A 20,509-nucleotide genomic window follows, 5' to 3' on the forward strand; every position below is an offset into this window, starting at 1 on the left:
CCTTTAATCCCAGCACTAGGGAGGCAGAGCCAAGCAGATCTCTGCGAGTTTGAGGCCAGCCCGCTCTACAGAGTGAGATCCAGGACAGGCACCAAAACTACACAGAGAAACCCTGTCTCCAAAAACAAACAAACAAACAAAAACCTAAAAGAGATTGAAGCAGAGAAAACCAAGCCCGAGATCCTTGAATATGATGGCAGCTTCCCAGCTGCAGGTGGATCTAACTCAGGAGTTGGGGTTCCAGAAGCAACACAGGACACTTGGGAGGCAGAGGCAGGTGGATCTCTGTGAGTTCAAGTCCAACCTAGTCTACAAAGCAAGTTCCAGGACAGCCAGGGCTGTTACACAGAGAAACCCTGTCTCGAAAAACCTAAAAAAAAAAAAAAAGAAATTCACTAGTTACAGGAAGAAAGAGATTTTAGAAAGGAGTTTATTATAGGCTCACACTCAAGAGACAGTAAGTAGAGCTCCTGAGCAGCAGAAGCGGGTCCCGGAGAGGGGTACCACCCAACTGCTGCCTCAGGGGCTTTTATAGGACTCCCTTGGAAACTGGGTTGAGGCATGGGAGCTGAGCTGGTCAGTCTGGTTCATCCACCGGTGTCCATATGCATCTCCAGCCCAGGTATATGGCTGGGAGTTCCTGTTGCTTCCTCATGAGTAGCTTCCAGGCAGCTGCGAAAGAACAGGCAGAAAGATAAGAAACTGGAGCAGTTACCAGAACCCTGAATACTTTCGGGATTTCTGGCCTTTGACTAGAACATTACCAGCTTCCGGCCAAGGACAAGAATCTGAGGTCCCTGCCTCTAAACCACCTGGCCTTGCCTATCTCCTTGTCAAGATCTGGGAAAGGAATAAGGCCACAACTGAAGATCATTGGCACGGTTAGTTGCTATTTTAACATAACATTTACATTTACATATGAAAGGAATATTGTATCCAGATAGCAGCCTTCTCAACAAATATGAGTTGTGCTGGAAATTTTTTAAATTTATTTTATGTGTATGAATATTCTGCCTGCATGTATGTATATGTAACACATTTGTGCCTGAAGCCCACAGAGGTCAGAAGAGGGTATCAGGTCTCCTGGAACTAGAGTTAAGGATGGTTGGAAGCCACCATGTGGGTTCTGGGAACTGAACCCTCTGCAAGAGCAGCAAGCGCTTTTGAACACTGGGCCATTTCTCCGAACCCTGTTGCTGGAATTCTTATTTTTCCACTTGGGAGGCTTCAACCAGCCCCAGAGTGGGGCTCTTTTCCTTCCTATATGGCTCTAATATTCCCTGGTTTTCTACCCTGCCTCAATTGCTTGGGATCAGAAGAGAGACTGACCATGGCGGCGGTGAGAGCGTGCAGGGAGCAAAGCTGTTCGCCTGGCAGCTGGACGGAGAGGGACAGAGGGAGAAGCTAGAGCAAGACGCAGCCTTCGAAGCCGTAACCCCAGGGATCTTCCTTCATTTGGGCCCCACATCCTGCTTCCTACCACCCCCAAATAATGCCATCAGGCTATGAATCCCCATCCGTCAGTGCCTTCGTGATCCACGAGAGCCATGTACACTGCTTTTGGTGGCTTCTGAAATGACATCCCCATTATGACTGCTCAGAAGTACTACCTCTGAACACAGCGTTGGAGGCCAAACCTGTACTCATGAGCTTCTGTGGGGCTATTCCTGTCTAAAACACTTTCATCTGACCTGGGCTCACCTGAGAACCGCTCTGGGAACAGCTCACTGGGGACCATTGCCTTCCACTAGCTCCTGAGGCAGGTTAAGCCAATGGCCTTGCAGGCCTGGCAGCTGGTGCTATGGCCCTGGGACACACTACTTCTTCTCACAGTGTCACGCCCTCTGGAAAGGCAGGCAGAGACGATTTCCACCACAGTGGGCTCAGTTCAAGGCAGCCCTGGAAGTGAAGGAGGGTATTTCCAGTCACACAGGGCCCAGGCCTAGCACTAACACAACGTTGTGTCGGTCAAAATCAGTCACAAGGTTCACCTGGCAACAAGGAATAGGGGGAAAGTGTCAGATGCGACAGTGTGACAGGGCAAGACAGTGCAGAGGTTTCTGCATCTTGTATTCTTGCTGAGGCCGTTTTAGGTTTAAGTAGAATTTGGTCTCCTTCATGGAGAATCCTGTGGAAAATTACCCAACCCTACTATCTTAGTTAAGGTTTCTACTGCTGTGAAGAGACACCATGACCACAATAATTCCTATGAAGGAAGACATTTAAATGAGGTGGTGGCTTACAGTTTTAAAGGTTTAGTCCATTATCATCATGGCAGGGAACATGGCAGCTGGGAGTATGGGGGCATGTAGGCAGACATGGTGCTGGTTACAACTTTTTTTTTTTTTTTTTTTTTTGGTTTTTTGAGACAGGGTTTCTCTATGTAGCTTTGCACCTTTCTTGGATCTCACTCTGTAGACCAAAGTGGCCTCGAACTCACAGAGATCCGCCTGGCTCTGCCTCCCAAGTGCTGGGATTAAAGGCGTGCGTCACCACCGCCCAGCGTGCTGGCTACATCTTGATCAGAAGACAACAGGAAGTGGACTGAGTGTCACACTGAGCATGGCTTGAGCATATATGAGACCTGAAAGCCCACCCCCACAGTGACACACTTCCTCCAACAAGACCACACCCCTTAATAGTACCACTCCCTTTGGGGGCCACTTTCATTGAAACCACAACACCTATTCTAAGAACCAAAGGTCAGGATGCCCTATCTAACTTACCTTAGTCTTTGTTAAGACTGCCGGGTTTTTTTTTTGTTTGTTTTTTTTTTTTTTTTGGTTTTTTCGAGACAGGGTTTCTCTGTGTAGCTTTGCGCCTTTCCTGGAACTCGCTTTGGAGACCAGGCCGGCCTCGAACTCACAGAGATCCGCCTGGCTCTGCCTCCCGAGTGCTGGGATTAAAGGCGTGCGCCACCACCGCCCGGCCAAGACTGCCGGTTTTTAGGAACATCCTCCAGACAACTGCTTATCTTAGCTTCTGTTAAAACTGCTTACTTCTCTGGGCTGGTGATGGTACACCCCCTTTAATCCTAGCACTCTTGAGGCAGAGGCAGGCAGATCTGTATTAAAGGCCAGCCTGGTCTACAGAGTGAGTTCCAGGACAGCCAGGGATACATAGAGAAACCCTGTCTCGAAAAAAATTGAAACAAAAACAAAAATTGCTTGCTTCAAACCGCTTACTTCTGGGAAGTCCCTCTGCAGCTGCCGACAAGATGCCAGGATGTAGTTTCTGCCATCAAAAACCCCGTGTTCTGGACATTTGGGGCCACACCTAGGTCCCCAAAGAGCTGATATGGTCCCAGCCCGCTGGAATAAAGACTTTAAGTTGACTATAAACTGTGTCTGAGTGGTCATCTCTGGCAGGCCATCTGTATAAATGGCACACACTGACGGGTGGTGGTGCACGCCTTTAATCCCAGGCACTTGGGAGGCAGAGACAGGTGGAGCTCTGCGACTTTGAGGCCAGCCTGGACTACAAACAAGTTCCAGGACAGCCAGGGCTATGTAGAGAAATCCTGTCTCCAAAAATTAAACAAGTAAATAAATAAACAAACAAAGCGATGGCCCACCCACACCTGTAATCGCAGTGTTGGGGAGGCAAGGAGAGGAGGATCCGGAGCTCCACGGCCAGCCAGTCTCGCATAATTGGTGAGCTCCAGGCCAGTGGGAGGCCCTGTCTCAAAGAAGGTGGCCCAAGTTGCTGAAGATGATGCCTGAGTCTGTCTTCTGGCCTCCCCACAGGACATTCATGCACACACACATTTTAAAATGCAAAGAGGGCCAGGTGGTGGCGGTGGCTCACACCTTTAATTCCAGCACTCGGGAGGCAGAGGCAGGTGGATCTCTGTGAGTTCAAGGACAGCCTGGTCTACAGAGTGATTTTCAGGACAGGCAGAGCTACACAGAGAAACCCTGTCTCAAAAAAACTAAAATAAATAAATAAATTTTAAAAATGCAAAGAATCCACCCAGGTCATACAGGTCTGAGATCAATTATGCTACAATGTGGATTCGTCTCTCATTTTTCTAACAAAGACTGATTACTACATTATAGTAGGAAGTACCTTTGTTTACACCAGCCATCCACTGATTGACTTCTTTCCCCAATACTTCCACATGCCTGAGGTCAAACCATTCATATATTAAGCTTCCATTTTCTTACTACTGTTTAGAGATAAGTCTTCTACCTCTGCACAGTCTGTGTCTTCTGAGCAGAAGACATTTGAATAGCCAACTGCCTTGGCAACCAAAGACAGTGAATTTTGCCTGAGAGACTTGGAAATGTCGCTCCCCAGAGATGTCTCCACACTGTAAAAATAAACTTTCTCCTTCTCCCCCTTGGAGGATATTGGCTAATATTCCAGGGTAATGAATAATCTCTCCAGGGTGTGAGAAGGGACATGCAGGTCAGCAGTTTCTTAATTTCCACCTGACACCCAAATACGATCACTTTTAAGCCATAATCTTCTAACCCTTATCTCCATAGGCTCGTGGCCACCTCACGGGGCAAAATGCACTCAGTCCAACTTCAACAGTCCAACTTTAACAGTTCCCACACTGGCTCAAAGTATAGGTGCAGAGTCTCTTCTCTGCACAGGGCAATCTCTCAAATAAAAGTCCCCAGACAAGCGAAAACAATGTTCATACTTCCGGCACACAATGGCAAGACTGGAGATGGCCATTTAGCTGCCAAGGCTGTTTGCTGTTCAGGTGTCGATGAGTGGGGACATAGCAAGGAAACACAGGACCAAAGCAAGACCAAAGCCATTCAGGCAAAATGCTCAGTCTTTCCTCTGCATGGGGCACCAGGCAAAAATGCTCAGTCTTTCCTCTGCATGGGGCACCCACTGCACACTCAGGTACCACTGGCTAACCTGTACACTGTTCTGACTGCTGTCTACCTGTCAGTCATCAGCCTCTGTTGTAGCCCTGGGGAGCCTGTGTCTTCTGATAGTACGTGGATATAAAACTGAAACACGATTACTGGTAAGCTTGTGAGCAGTCACACCCTGGCCCATTGACAACCTCTGGTTGGCCATTTTATTAAGTGGATAATAACAGAGCCTACTCCTTAGCATTCTCACCAAAACCACGTGAAACACGCACAAAAAGTGTGGAGCTATCATTTCTCCCTCCCTGTGCCCTGCCATCTCATTAATCTTAGAGATAGAGCAGAGGCAAGAAAGGGATATAGTAGTTGGGTTTCCATCTCAAAATCTGAGCTTGAATCAAACACGTGACCTAAAGCACATGAGATCTCTCTCAGAGCCTTTGTTATCTCATCTGTAAAATCAGAATATTGGAAGAGCTTTATCAGAAAAATAAAAGTTCATTCCAAGGAACATGAGACCCATGAGATTATTCTTGGAGCAAAAGTGGTTCATGGACACCACAGTCCGAGTCCAAGACATTTGCATCGTAAAGCTTGCCATAGAAAAGGATAATGCAGGGACAGGGGAAATAAATCAGTTTGTAAAGTGCTTCCTATACGAGTGTGAGGACCCAAGTTCAATCCCCAGAATCGACATTAAAAAGGCAGGTCCTGCAGGACTGGAGAGATGGCTCAGTGGTTAAGAGCACATGCTGTTCTTCCAGAGGCCCCAGGTTCAATTCCCAGCACCTACATGGCAGCTCACAACTGTCTGTAACTCCAAAATCTGACATCCTCACACAAACTTACATGCAGGGAAAACACCAATGCACATAAAATAAAAATAAATAAATTTTAAAAAAAAGTAATTTCCAACTTAGAATTACATTCTCAGACAAATTATCACATTAATCAAGTAAGGTGATGAAATAAAGGTATTAAAAAAAAAAAAGGCAGAATGGTACATGATTATGTAATCCCAGTGCTGGGAAGTGAGAGATAGGCAGGTCCCCGGAGCTCACTGGCCAGTCAACCTGTTGTGAATATTACTTTAAAGTGTGTTGCATTTTTTTTCTGGCTTATTTTATTTTTATTAGTTTAAAAATTTTTTGTTTTACATACATGAATGTTTTGTCTGCATGTATGTCTGTGCACCACATGTGTGTCTAGTGCCTAAAGAGGCCAGAAGGGGACGTGCCCTGGAACTAGAGTTACAGAAGGTTGGGAGCCACCAGGTGAGTGCTGAGAATAGAACCTAGGTCCTCTAGATGGCAGCCAGTGCTCTTAACCACTAAGCTACTCCTCCAGCCTTTTTGTTTTCGTTTTAAGAAAGTTTCTCTGTGTAGCCCTGTCTGTCCTGGAACTCGCTCTGTAGACCAGGCTGGTCTCAAACTCAGATCTGCCTGCTTCTGCCTCCCGAGTGCTGGGATTAAATGTGTGTGCACCACCACCTGATTTCACCCTTTGTTTTTATTTTTTTTCCTTTTTTGTTTGTTTGTTTTCTTTTCTTTTTTCCTATTATCAGCTTGATATAGTACAAATTCTTATCCTAATAGTGAAATGTTTCATTGAGGCTTGCCCAGTAATTGAGTAAAACCAAAACTTACTATAAGCCACAGTCATCCTAGGGTCCCCCCTGCTTTATAGCCTCCCTGGTTCTGTGGGTTGCAGTGTGATTGTTCTTTGCTTTATATCTAGTATCCACTTATGAGTGAGTACATACCATATTTGTCCTTCTGAGTTTGGGTTACCTCACTCAGGATATTTTCTAGTTCCATCCATTTGTCTGCAAATTTCATGCTGTCATTATTTTTCTCTGCTAAGTAGTACTCCATTGTGTATATGTACCACATTTTCTTAAGCCATTCATCAGTTGACGGGCATCTAAGTTGTTTCCAGGTTCTGGCTATTACGAATAGTGTTGCTATGAACAGAGTTGAGCATGTATCTTTGTGGTATGATTGAGCATTCCTTGGGTATATGCCCAAGAGTGGTATGGCTGGGTCTTGAGGTAGATCAATTTCCAATTTTCTGAGAAACCGCCATACTGATTTCCACAGTGGTTGTACAAGTTTGCACTCCCACCAACAGTGGAGAAGTGTTCCCGTTGCTCTGCATCCTCTCCAACATTGACTGTCATTAGTGTTTTTGATCATGGCCATTCTGACAGGTGTTGCATTTTTTCCTACTGCTTTTGTTAACAATTCAAAGATGTGTTACATTTGTTTGATTAGATAAAATTAACCTGTGAGCAGGAGGCTGAATCAGCAAGTAGCTGACAGGAAGTGTTAGGGAGGAACCTTGTGTAGCTAGGGTTCTTAAGTGGAGGCTGAGCAGAAGGACGTGGGGTTTTTTGGAAGACGCAAGCAAAGGGAGGTGAGCTACTTGCTACTCAGCCTCTTTGAGTGGCAGAATTCCACCTCAACTTTTAAAGGGTGAGTTCTTTAGAGGGACAGAAATCTAGATAAAGTTCCCTTAGTAGCTTTGAAAGAGTTGGTGCCCAAGGGAACAGAATTCCCTCAGGCTGTGGCCCTTGTGGCCTAACTGCTGCTGGTAACGGCAGAGTTGCTTAAGGGGCAGCCACCGTAAATAATAAAAAGCAGACAGAGCCGGGCAGTGGTGGCGCATGCCTTTGATCCCAGCACTCAGGAATCAGAGCCAGGAGGATCTCTGTGAGTTCAAGGCCAGCCTGGGCTACAGAGTGAGATCCAGGACAGGCTCCAAAACTACACAGAGAAACCCTGTCTCAAAAAAAAAAAAAAAGGCAGACAACATCATCAACCTAACCTATTTGGTGAGCTACAGGCCAGTGAGCGACCCTGTCTCAATAAACAAGGTGTGGAATAGCTCCCAAGGAATGGCACTGGAGGTAGTCTTATCTTCTACATGTACCTTCATATATGTGCATGAACACACACACACACAAATGCAGCTAGTAAAGGCTCTGGCAAGCAGAAAAGATGCCTGTTTCATCTGAATTGAGTCTTAAGTTTCCATCGCCTGTGGGATCCTTTTTACTTCATGATAGCAAATTAGCACCTCATGAGCTAATTGCAAGAAATGCTGACTATGTTATCTAACGCCCTTTTTCCCTATCAATGGCCACACACACTAGTTTCTTTATATGGTGTCAGGCCCAGGAATGAATGGGGATGGTCTTCTTCTTGACAGGAACCACACTTCCCACTTCTCAATCACAAGGCGTGGACCACTAAGCCGTGCTAGTAGAAGATGCACTTGGTACTGAGTGGCCAGAGAGGACAGGGACAAAAAAACTCGTGGATGAGCCTCAGAGCATTCTTCCTGTTGCCACCGGCCTCTTGTGTTCTGGAAGCCTTTCTTTTGATAATCACAGTCCAGTCTTTTCTTTTTTCTTTCTCCTTTTTTTTAGGGGGGGTGGGAAGGTGTATTGTTGTTTATTTGGTTGGTAGGTTTTTGTCAAGAAAAGGTTTCTCTGTGTAGCCCTGGCTGTCCTGGAACTCACCCACGTAGACCAGACTGGACTCTAACTCATAGAGATCCGTCTGCCTGGGCCTCCCCGGGTTGTGATTAAAGGGTATGCCACCACCGTCCGGCCCAAATTCGATTCTTTTCATCCACATAAAAAGCCAAAGTTAAGACAAAAATTTAGGTTTTGGGGTTTTTTGTTGTTTTTAATATATGTTTTATGTAAATGAGTGTTTGGCCTGCATGTGTATATATGCACTGCATGCACACCTAGGTCTCTCAGAGAGGTCAGAAGAGGATATCAGATGTTTGTGAGCTATCACATGGGTGCTGAAAACCAAATTCACGTCCTCTGCAAGAGCAACAAGTGCTCTTAACCACTCAGCTATTTCTCCAGATTGAGTCAGAGGTTTTTTTATTGCTTTCAATCAGCTAAGTTTTTAAAAAGTGATTATCTGAAATCTGAAAGAATGGATTCCAAATTCTGACGTGCCATGCATGAACTCACACCTAACTCAAAGCAAGTCACCTTCCGAGGCAAATCCTGTATTTTTCCATGTAGAAAGTGAAGCGATTGAGCTAGGCGATCACTGTATTCTCAGCCAGCTGGAAGAATGTGGTTTCCTTTGAACTTAAATGAAGAGACCGCTGGGTTTTGTGCAGAAATGCTGTGGTGTGTTTTGTGGATGTCTGCTTCTGGCAAGCAATAGCAGGAGGTAGGATCCGATCCAGAACTTCTGCATTGGTTTTGTTGTTATTGCTGGGGACTGAACCCAGAGTCTCATGTATATACCCTCCAATAACGCTATCAAATTATGAGTTCCTCAGATGATTAATCCACACATGAGCTCAGAGCTCTGGTGATCCAAAGATTCTCCAAAGCCTCACCCCTGATCATTGCTGTACATAGACCAGGCCTTTAACACGTGAGCTTTTTGGGGATAGTCCAGATTCAAGCCATTAAGATTGTTCCACCCACCTCTTTCCACTGAAGCACTGGGCTGCCCTGGCAGTCACCCAGCAAGATGAATAGGAGTCACTGTTTCTTAACTCCCTACAGGTGTGGATCTCAAGAGCACTCCTCAACAGTGTGAGTCTGCAGAAGACACCGTTCAGTTCCCCAGGGACTAATCATTTCTTCCTGCAACCGAGGGCTAGGGAACCTGCAGAACTGATCCTGTATCCTGGGCTGGAGGGAAAGCTCCGAGTTCCCAGCAAGGGCACAAAAGTTAAGGGCTAGACACAGATCAGAGGGTCCTTGTGGGTGTCTATGTATAATCATGAAACTGGTTAATCTACCTTTCACCTGTTCTGTTTTTAACTTTACTATCACTGTGTGGATGTACATGAATGTGTGCACTCATGTGCCAGGCTTTCGTGGCAAGCATCTTTACCCACTGAGCCATCTCACTAGCCTCCCCCACTTTTTTTCCTTAAACAATTGAATTCCTTTATTTTGGTGCTAGGGACTGACCTCCAGTTCTCAAGCATGACGGGCAAGCCCTCTACCACAGAACTACATCCCCAGCCCCTTTTGGGTTTAGGTGGATTTTATTGTTTTGTTTTGCTTCATTTTGTTCTGACAGAGTCTCTCTGAAGTCCAGACTTGCTTCAGCCTCTTGAGTGCCACAATCACAGGCATGAGCCACCACCGCGGGCTTTTTCATCTGATCGTGTTCTTGTCTCAGTCTCAGACCCCAGCATGTTCCATGTCCTTATGCTCTAGTTGGTTGTTTTTTACTCTTTGGGCTCTTTACTCTTTTGAGGGAGCCTGCCACCCAGCTCCCAAAGAAATCACACACACACACACACTAGGCTTACTATTACTTATAAATGCCCATCCTTAGCTTGGCTTATTTCTAGCCAGCTTTTCTTAAATTATCCTGTCTACCTTTTGCCTCTGGGTTTTTATCTTTTCTTACTTCTGTATATCTTACTTTCACTCTTACTCCGTGGCTGGCTGTGTGGCTGGGTGGCTGGCCCCTAGCATCCTCCTGTCCTTGTTCTTTTGCTCTCTCTTCTCCTCCCATTTATTCTGTCTGCCAGCCCTGCCTATCCTTTCCTGATGAGCTATTAGCCATTCAGCTCTTTATTAGACCATCAGATGTTTTAGACAGGCAAAATAACAGCTTCACAGAGTTAAACAATTGCAACATAAAAGAATGCAACACATCTTTGCATCATTAAAATAAATGTTCCACAGTGCAAACAAATGCAACACATCTTAAAATAATATTCCACAACATTGTAAGCAATATTTCCCTCCTTGTCTTCAAGTACTTCTACATTGGAGTGGGAAGTGTGGGATTTGGGGCATGGTTTCCTCTCCCTGAGAACTGTCTGATCTCTAAAAGTAGTTGGCAGGCTATCTTAGGGTTTCTATTGCTGTGAAGAGACACCATGATCACAGCAACTCTTTTTTTATTTTAAATTTTATTTATATTTTATGAAAGAGTGCTCTGCATGTATACCTGCACTCCAGAAGAGGGCATCAGATCACATTAGATGGTTGCTGGGAATTGAACTCAGGACCTCTGGAAGAGCAGTGTTTTTTTTTTTTTAATTTATTTAATTTTTTTTTAGTTTTTTTCAAGACACGGTTTCTATGTGTAGCTTTGCGCCTTTCCTGGAACTCACTCTGTAGCCCAGGCTGGCCTCAAACTCACAGAGATCCACCTGCCTCTGCCTCCCAAGTGCTGGGATTAAAGGCGTGCACCACCATCGCCCAGCCAAATTTTTTGTTGGTGGTGGTGGTCTTTTCCAGCGCTGAGGACTGAACCCAGGGCCTTATGCTTGTTAGGCAAGCGCTCTACCACTGAGCTAAATCCCCAACCCTTTTTTTTGGTTTTTCAAGACAGGGTTTCTCTGTGTAGCTTTTCGCCTTTCCTGGAACTCACTCTGTAGTCCAGGCTGGCCTCGAACTCAGAGATCCACCTGCCTCTACCTCCCGAGTGCTGGGATTAAAGGCGTGCGCCGCCGCCGCCGCCGCCGCCGCCGCCGCCGCCGCCGCCGCCGCCGCCGCCGCCCGGCTAAGTGCTCTTAACCACTGAGCCATCTCTCTTGCCCCTGCCCCCCATCCACAGCAACTCCTAACAAAAGAAAACATTTCATTTCATTGGGACTGGCTTACAGGTTCAGAGGTTTAGTCCATTATCATCATGGCGGAAATCATGACAGCACACAGACATACATAGTTCTGGAGAGGTAGCCAAGAGTTCCACATCTGGATCAGCAGGCAGCAGGGAGAGAGAGTCACTGGGCATGACTTGAGCACTTGAAACCTCAAAGCCCACCCCAAGTGACACACTTCACCCAGCAAGGCCACACCTCCTAATAGTGCTACTCCTTATGAGCCTATTGGGGCAATTTTTATTCAGACCACACTGGCCATGAACTAGGTATATGCCACTCAAAATGAGGTCCACTAGTCAGCAACAATGGGCTCACCTGGTGGCTTGATAGAATGTAAATTCCAGGAACCCAGTCTACACCCAGGTCTGCTGAATCGGATTGCATCATAGCCAGCTTCCTAAGCAAGTCCAGTGTACTTTATAGCATGAGAAATCACGTACTAAATGAGCTCTGAGGTCCTAGACTCTCCAATCTCAACTGGGCAGCTCAGAGAGATCAGCTCTGGGCTCTAAGGAGTCATTTCTTGGCCAACAGAATTTTGTGTTGCTCCTGGTAAACCAGCAATGTGGTTCCAGGAATCTTCAGTAACTTCACCAGAATTTCCAGCCATGGTCAAGAGAAATGTTCAAATATAAATGAGGCTGGGAGGATGGCTCCGGGGATGAAACATTTGCTGTAGTGTGAGGACCTGAGTTCAGATCCCCCAGATCACATAACAAGCTGAGCACAGCAACCCCACTGTAACCCCAGCACTGGGGAGGCAGCGGCAGGCAGATCCCCAGAGTTCACTGGCCAGTCTAGCCAATCAGTGAGCTCCAGGTTCATGAGAGACTCTGTCCCCAAAAATAAAGTAGAACAGAGACTGAGGAAGACACTGAAGACATCACTCTGGCCTACACACACACAGAGAATGAGAGAAAATACAAATGTTGGTAAATGTTGTTATGCCCAGATCTTGGGGACCCCCAAAAGACCACCACGGAAATGGAATCCCATGTTAAAGCAAAGAGCCTTTATTATTTTCAAGCTCCAGGGCTTGGTCTCTTTATCCGATGTAGCAGTAAGAGTAGAGAGCCCTGAGCTCAGGTGGGGTGGGGTTTTTTATCATAGCAGAGGTTAGGGGGGTACAGGGAATGTTTGGAATGTCAAATATTTCCTCTTAGATGCAGACCCCACTGGGTGGGGTCAGCTTATGGCTCTTCCTGGATCCAGGTGTTGTCTGCCAGAAGCTGTGTCTGGGGCTTTAAGCCTGTCATGACAGCTGTGTGGTCAAGCTGTTTTGGGGCACCCCCCTCCAAAAAAAAATGTGAGCCTGCTAAAGGAAGAAATTCTCTCTACATGACCCCTCACTACTAAACACCCACTACCACACATGCATAGCAACCCAGACCCCTGAGCAGCCTTTCCTGAACTCATTCTGGAAGGGCTGTATGGAGCCAGCCGGGAACAGTGAGGGATTCCTGGGAGCCAGACCCAGCAGAAGACAGTACAGAGGTCAGTATGTTCTAAGTGTCAGAGCCTGGTACTATTAGCACCTGAACCCAAACGTCACTCAGACTGCCTAGTCCAGAGGCTGTCATGCTCTTATTAAAAAAGACTCAGAACAAGGTCCTGGGAGCTGGAGAGGTGGCTCAGCAGTGAGGAGCACTGGCTGCTCTTCCAGAGGACCTGGATTAGATTCCCGGCACTCTTTGCTCCCATACGTGGCTTTTGCTCAGTGTTTCACCACAGCAACATTGGTGAATCTAGGACGAACAAAAAGAAGCTGATAGACCTCTGGGGTGGAAGTGGAGACTAGCACAGTTGGTAGAGGGCTTGTTCAGCCTGCAGGAAACCCTGGGTTCCATCCCCAGCATGGCGTTTACTGGGCATGCTGGTTCATGTCTGCAATCCTAGCACGCAGGAAAGAGAGACAGGAAGATCAGAAGTTCAAGGTCTACTACACAGTAAGTTTGACGCCAGCCTGGGCTATATGATACTTCAAACAAACTTAAGTGTTTTCTCTATACCACAGAACACAAAGAAGCAGATTGTGGCTGCCGATGCTCCAGAGAATACAAGGACAGGAAATAGCCTTAAGAACCTACAGGTGTCGAGTGACAGATCTGAAGCAAAACTTGCAAAGCAAGATTCATGAATCCAAGTAAATAGCCAGGAGCCAGGCCGTGGTAGCTACTCCTATAATCCCAGAACTTGGGAGGCAGAGGCAGGGGATCTCTTGAGTTCAAGGCCAGCCTTCAGTCAGGAGGCTGAGTCAGCAACTAGCTGATGGAAGTGGTAGGAGCCAGGTGGAGAAGGGCTTTGAAGTGGGGGCAAGGCGAAGCACGGGGGCTTTTTGGAGGATGCGAACAAAGAAAGGTGAGCTACTTGCTATTCAGTCTCTCTGAAGAGCAGAATTCCACCTTAACCTTTGACTCTTGAGTTCTTTAGAGGGACAGAGGTTTAGTTAAGGTCCCTTCCTAGCTTTAAAAGAGTTGGAGCCTGAGGGGACAGAATTCCCTCCAGCTATGGCCCTTCTGGCCTAACAGCTGCTGGCAGCGGTGGAGCTGCAGTCGCTGATTCAGACAGCTTGGCTTAAAAGGCAGCAACAGCCGGGCGGTGGTGGCGCACGCCTTTAATCCCAGCACTCGGGAGGCAGAGTCAGGCGGATCTCTGTGAGTTCGAGGCCAGCCTGGGCTACCAAGTGAGTTCCAGGAAAGGCGCAAAGCTACACAGAGAAACCCTGTCTCGAAAAACCAAAAAAAAAAAAAAAAGGCAGCAACAATTAAAGAAAAGGACAGCAGAGGAGTTTTGTAATTGCTTGGAACTTCGAGAATATAAACTTTTTTTTTAAGAGCAAGACATTTTAATATTTTCAGAAGTACATAAACATTTTCTGGCCTTCCTGAATTAGCCAGTAAAGGCATTTCCACTGAGCGTGACCACCTGAGTTCAATCCCTGGACCCATATAGCGCAATGTGAGAACTGACTCCCACAGGTTTGCTTTTTTTTTTTTAAGATTTTTTTTTTTCCAGAGCTGAGGACCGAACCCAGGGCCTTGCGCTTGCTAGGCAAGCGCTTTACCACTGAGATAAATCCCCAACCCCTAAGATTTTTATTATGTATACAGTGTTCTGCCTGCATGCCAGAAGAGGGCGCCAGATCTCATTACAGATGAGCCACCATGTGGTTGCTGGGAATTGAACTCAGGACCTCTGGAAGAGCAGTCAGTGCTCTTAATCACTGAGCCATTTCTTCAGCCCCACAGGTTGTTTCTTACCAACACATGTGCAGCACAGCATACACACGCCCTCACACATACACAAAAAAATAAGTTTAGAGCAGTTTTAGAATGTTAAAGACTTGCATCATTAAAAAGAAATAAAATGAGTATAGGTGAGTAGGTGAGAACCCCGGGAAGTGGCCAGAAAGGGTAGATGAGTCAAAAGAGGAAGGCAGACTCCCTTCCTTCCTCCTAAATGCTCCACACCAAGCTTTGGGGTTGTCAGGCCTCCACCTGCCCACAGCCTCTGGCGCAGTCCAGTCCAGCTCAAAGGCCTCTCTCTCATGAAGGAACCCTAATTTACACAGGAGGCTCTGTCTCTCTGTCTCTCTGTCACACACACACACACACACACACACACACACACACACACACACACACACACACACACACACACACACACACCAACCCCCAGAAATTTCCTCTCTCCCAGTTCTGGAGGGTGGAAATCCAAAATAAAGGTGTTGTTAGGCCCCTGTCCCCTGTTGGGGAGATGGGATTCTTCCCTCCTAGCTTCTGACATTTTTGCAGATCCTTGGCTTTCCTTTCTTTATAGATTTACCACTGTGGTCTCTGCCTCTGTCATCATGATGGTGTTTTCCTCTCTTCAGTATGACACCAGTATGTGTCTTCAGTTTGACACTAAGTATGATGCCCACATGTAATATCAGTACTTGGAAGGCTGAGGCAGGAGGATTAGGTTTTGTAAGACCTCCCTGCCTGGTGTGCTCCTGCCTTGCTCTCCGAGCTTTATCCCTTGGCCTCCTCCCAACTCTGAAATGGCAGCCGGTGTGTGCCCAGTGATGACTGTAGTTGTCTTGGGCCCTAAATGATGGTCACACTTTAGAACAATCTCAATATATCTCTCTCAATCCTCCCCCTTCTCCTGCCCCGAGTGTGTGTGTGTGTGTGTGTGTGTGTGTGTGTGTGTAGAGCTGGATGGATTTACATTCCTGAGGGTCTTGTGAATCACAAATGCCATACCAGCATCACAAATACCCAACCCCCAAAATAACAAGTATGGATATTTTTTGAGACAGGATCCTACATAGCATACATTGGCCTCAAATTGATATTAGAGAAGAAAGCTGGGTAGCCACAAATTTGTATCACATACTATGGAGGCACATTTGCATTTCATATTTTAGAGACTTGTCTAAACATACATGCTGCTATCAGTATGTCTGTTCAGCATTGGGAGCATGGAGACCTTAGGCCACAGACAGAATAATAAGGAGGCAATAAGGACAAAAGATAAACACCCAAATCTCAAAGACAAGACTGACCTTTGGAATGCCCAGCTGTCTTTGTTCCCACTCTCTGTAAAGTATGCTAGCTGGAGATGAGAGAAATGTCAAAGTTGAGGAAGTAATCTTCTATTGATGAACCAGCCTGACTCCATTTTAAGATTAGAAGCCATTTTGTTACAAGGTCAAAATAAGTTCATTCCTGCTTTCAGTAAAACTTAGGCTTGACTGTGTCTTGACCCATTTTCTGGAATCTGACATGTTTCCCACCCTATCCCCTGACCTCCACCCTGATAAGATGTTCTGTCAAAAATTTTGAGGCCAGGCGGTGGTGGCGCACGCCTTTAATCCCAGCACTTGGGAGGCAGAGCCAGGCGGATCTCTGTGAGTTCGAGGCCAGCCTGGGCTACCAAGTGAGTTCCAGGACAGGCGCAAAGCTACACAGAGAGAGAAACCCTGTCTCGAAAAACCAAAAAAAACAAAAAAAAAAACAAAAAAAAAAACAAAAAAAACAAAAAAAACAAAAAAAAACAAATTTTTTGAGATGTTCTGACAAGTCCCTACATAACCAAAACCCCTTAGAAACTTCCTAGTCTTGCACTTTCTCCTGTGTTCAAAGCTGACCTCTAAAGTCCCATTTAGGGAGAGGCAGTCACTGGGCCAGCTATATTGTGCATATATAACAAAGCGTGCCATAAATTGGCTAATTTGGGTGGTGATCTTTACTCTCTCATTCAGTGGGATTAACACTATCCTCCCAGATTGTTACTGAGCAAAGCATACGTTAAAGACTCCTGTATTTGTCTATTGGCATTGATAGTTACAGGCAACATATATTCAGGCACTCCATTTACAAAACCTAATCCTCCTGCCTCAGCCTTCCAAGTACTGATATTACATGTGGGCATCATACTTAGTGTCAAACTGAAGACACATACTGGTGTCATACTGAAGAGAGGAAAACACCATCATGATGACAGAGGCAGAGACCACAGTGGTAAATCTATAAAGAAAGGAAAGCCAAGGATCTGCAAAAATGTCAGAAGCTAGGAGGGAAGAATCCCATCTCCCCAACAGGGGACAGGGGCCTAACAACACCTTTATTTTGGATTTCCACCCTCCAGAACTGGGAGAGAGGAAATTTCTGGGGGTTGGTGTGTGTGTGTGTGTGAGAGAGAGAGACAGAGAGACAGAGAGACAGAGAGAGACAGAGACTCCTAAAGTTCATAAGCCTGCAAAGGTCAGAACCCTGGGTTCCCTGGAACTGATGTTACAGGCAGTTGTGAGTTGCCTTGTGAGTCTAGGCACCAAACCCAGGTCTGCAAGAGCAATAAGAGCTCTTAACCATTGAGCCATCTCTCCAGCCCCAAATTTCTATTGTTTTTAAAGTATTGGATTGGTGGGGATTTGTCACAGCAGCCCAAGTGAACTAACAGAGTAGCTGCTGTGTTAACTTCTGGGATGATGTTGATAAATGTCTATTCACTGCAAACAGGCCACCAACAGACCAAAGGAATGATCCCACCAAAGTCCAACTTGGTGGACAAGTGAGTTTATTGACTTACAGGAGCATGGGTAAGTGATTACTTGCAGGTGTGCAGGTGACCCCAAAGCAGCTGCAAAGTCCTAGTCCATTACAGATGTCAGTCTCACAGAAAGTGTATCATGGGGTCCCACTTTTAGTTAACTTTCTACCTTCCACGTACTGCTAGTATCTTCTCAGATACCAGCTGAAGGCTGAGAAGTAAGGCCAGAATCCCATGTGAAGAGTCAGTGGCCCTCCTCTTCCAGTCCATCTTCTTCTGTTGTATTAGGCAGGGTTCTCTAGAGGAACAGTACTTAGAATGACTATACATATATTCATATATTCTCACTGCTGCTGGACCACCCATGCCCAGGGAAGTCATATATATAAAGGGGATTTATTAGAATGGCTTACAGGCTGAAGTCCAGCTAATCCAACACAGGCTGCCTATGAACGGAAGGCCCAAGAATCCAGAAGGTCAAAGTAGTTGTTTAGTTCATGAGGCTGGCTATCTCAGCTGGTCTTCAGTATACATTGGAGTATTTCCCAAAGAAATAGTCCCTAATGCCAGTGAAGGGACGGACTTGCCAGCAAGAGTGAGAGCAAGCAAGCAGGCAGAGAGCAAGCTTCCCTCTCCCGTTTCCTTTCTATAGGCTGCCAGAAGAAAGTATGGCCCAGTTAAAAGGTGGATCTTCCCACCTCAAAAGATCTGGATTAAAGGTGGATCTTTCCACTTCAAAGATCCGGATGAGGGGGTCTTCACACTTCAAATGATTTAAGAAAAAAAAATCTCCCAGAGGCGTGCCCAGCCATTTGGGTTTTAGTTCACTCTAGATGCAGTCAAGTTGACAATGAAGATAGCCATCACAGCTATGTAGTGTTAACAGCTTTCTTCTATTGCCAGGTTGGTGGGTTTCTTTAGTTGCCATGGCAACTGGACCAAAGCTGTCTGTTTTGGTAAGGGTTTCTATTGCTGTGATAAAACACAACCAAAAACAACTTGGAAGGAGAAGAATTTATTTTGGGCTACTTGTCCCAATCACAGTCTACCATGACAGGAAGCCAGGACAGGAACTTGACAGCAGGAACTGAAGCCAAGACCTCACAAGAGTGCTGTTTGCCGGTCTGTTCCTCCTGTCTTGCTCAGTTTGTTTTCTTATACACCCCAGAACCATCTGCTCGGGGTGGCATTTCCCATAGTGGGCTGGGCCCTCCCACACCAGTCATCCATCAAGAAAGTACCCCCACAGACTTGTCTACAGGCCAATCTAACGGTGGCATTTTCTCAATTAAGATTCCCTCTTCCCACATATGTCTAGGTTTGGGTACCCAGCACACTATCCCTATTCCAAGATAGTCACAGAATGATAATGTTATTGCACCAGAGGGTAAAAAACCATATACACTAAGTAGTGCAGGAATCTCAACTCACTGCATATAGGAACACAGGCCACTGTCAGTGAGACACCATAGGACTGAGACAGTAAGCTAGGGCTAGACCAGAAGGGCCTACCATGTGACTCCATGTAGGGATCTGGACTTCATCATGCAACAGGCCTGGCAGAAGTGAAGGCATCCTAAAGACACTGTGTCTCTCTTGACTGTTGAGACAACAGAATCCAAAGAAATGGGAATTTCTCCAGGAATCTCATACTGAAAGAAGGAAAAGGCCCCAGCCAGAGGGACAACTCATCTCGCAGAAAGAGATTTCACATAGTTCTTTTCTACTTGTTTTGTTTGAGACAGGGTTTCTCTGTGTAACCCCCAGCTGTCCTGGAACTCTTTGTAGACCAGGCTGGCCTCAAACTCAGAGATCTGCCTGCCTGTCTCCCAAATGCTGGGACTAAAGGCGCATGTGCCACCATGTCCTGCAAGATTCCACAGTTCTAACAACTTCTCAAACCACCTTAAGGGTGGGTCAATGGCAGGCAGGACCACACTTGGACTGGAAACCCTTGACCCCCTATTTAAATTTTAATCCCCAGAACCCTGAAGACAGACTCGGGAAAGGAGGTTCGCTGGTGCTTTGTCCAGCTTCCCAATGTGGCCACATTGAGTAAATCTTTTTTCCCCCCATTTGACTTTTTTTTTTTTTTCCCGCGACAGGGTTTCTCTCTGTGTAGCTTCGCGCCTTTCCTGGAACTCGCTTTGGAGACCAGGCTGGCCTCAAACTCACAGAGATCCGCCTGCCTCTGCCTCCCAAGTGCTGGGATTAAAGGCGTGTGCAACCACCGCCCGGCTATTTGACTTTTTAAATTTTATTGACGATGGATGGCTGGGCCCGTTTTGCAGCACATGCTTCGGCCCCAAACTTGATAACAATCACACAGGCAGCTAGAGTGACAGAGGATACATTAGATTGACAAGTGATTCAATTCTATACAGATTTCTAAGAGAATGCCTGGGAAATATCCTATGTTCAGAATGGACTTGGTCAACTTGCTTGTCTCAAATTCATTCCCCTACCCTTTAAAAACTTAATAATTATGTTTGGAAGAAATGAATAAGATTTGTTGTGCAACAGTTTGTCGTTGGTCATGGGCTATTTTGAATTTACTAATCAGGCCCTGTTTTTAGGCATAATCGGCTAATCTCCATTAATCCTCACAACTGCCCCACAAAATACACCTGCTCTCCTCTCTGTTACAGGGACATGGAAGCATTCCGGACATTGAGAGAGACGTGCACTTAAGGGAAGTCCGGCTGGTGGGTAAAGTGTTGAAAGAAAGGCTACATTGTGTTTTAAAGTCTGTGCGGCATTGGAAAAAAAATACTTCCTTGGCGTCAGATTACTTCCCACCTTTCAAACTGGCACACTAGCTAGCATCATCCTCTGACATACCGGATGATTAACTGGACGCAGAGCGCTGAGCGCCTCGTTCTGCGCATCCTCACACACTGCAAGCTTCGCAGGTTCATAGACGGTAATTGGCGGCGTCCTTGCAGGTTTCCATGACCTCCACGGAGGCGTCCTCGTTCTGCCCCGGACCGCCAGGGGCCGCTGTGACAAGGCTCGTTCCC

General features: G+C 46.3%; 1 long non-coding RNA gene across 2 annotated transcripts; it reads right to left on the reverse strand.

Annotated features, from left to right (window-relative positions):
* Nucleotides 1–411: 411 nt before the first annotated feature.
* Nucleotides 412–20,442, reverse strand: LOC128103604 (uncharacterized). Of its 2 annotated transcripts, XR_008215735.1 has the most exons (3): nt 20,331–20,441; nt 1,702–1,899; nt 412–672 (listed from the first exon to the last, which is right to left on the reverse strand). It is a non-coding gene; the product is annotated as an uncharacterized LOC128103604 (long non-coding RNA). The 2 variants fall into 2 exon arrangements; XR_008215734.1 differs by lacking the exon at nt 1,702–1,899 and having other exon boundaries at nt 20,331–20,442.
* Between the last annotated feature and the right edge of the window lie 67 nt (nt 20,443–20,509).

The sequence above is a fragment of the Peromyscus californicus genome, unplaced genomic scaffold (assembly GCF_007827085.1).
Source record: "Peromyscus californicus insignis strain IS unplaced genomic scaffold, ASM782708v3 Scaffold_8__1_contigs__length_139910024, whole genome shotgun sequence".
NCBI lineage: Eukaryota > Metazoa > Chordata > Mammalia > Rodentia > Cricetidae > Peromyscus > Peromyscus californicus.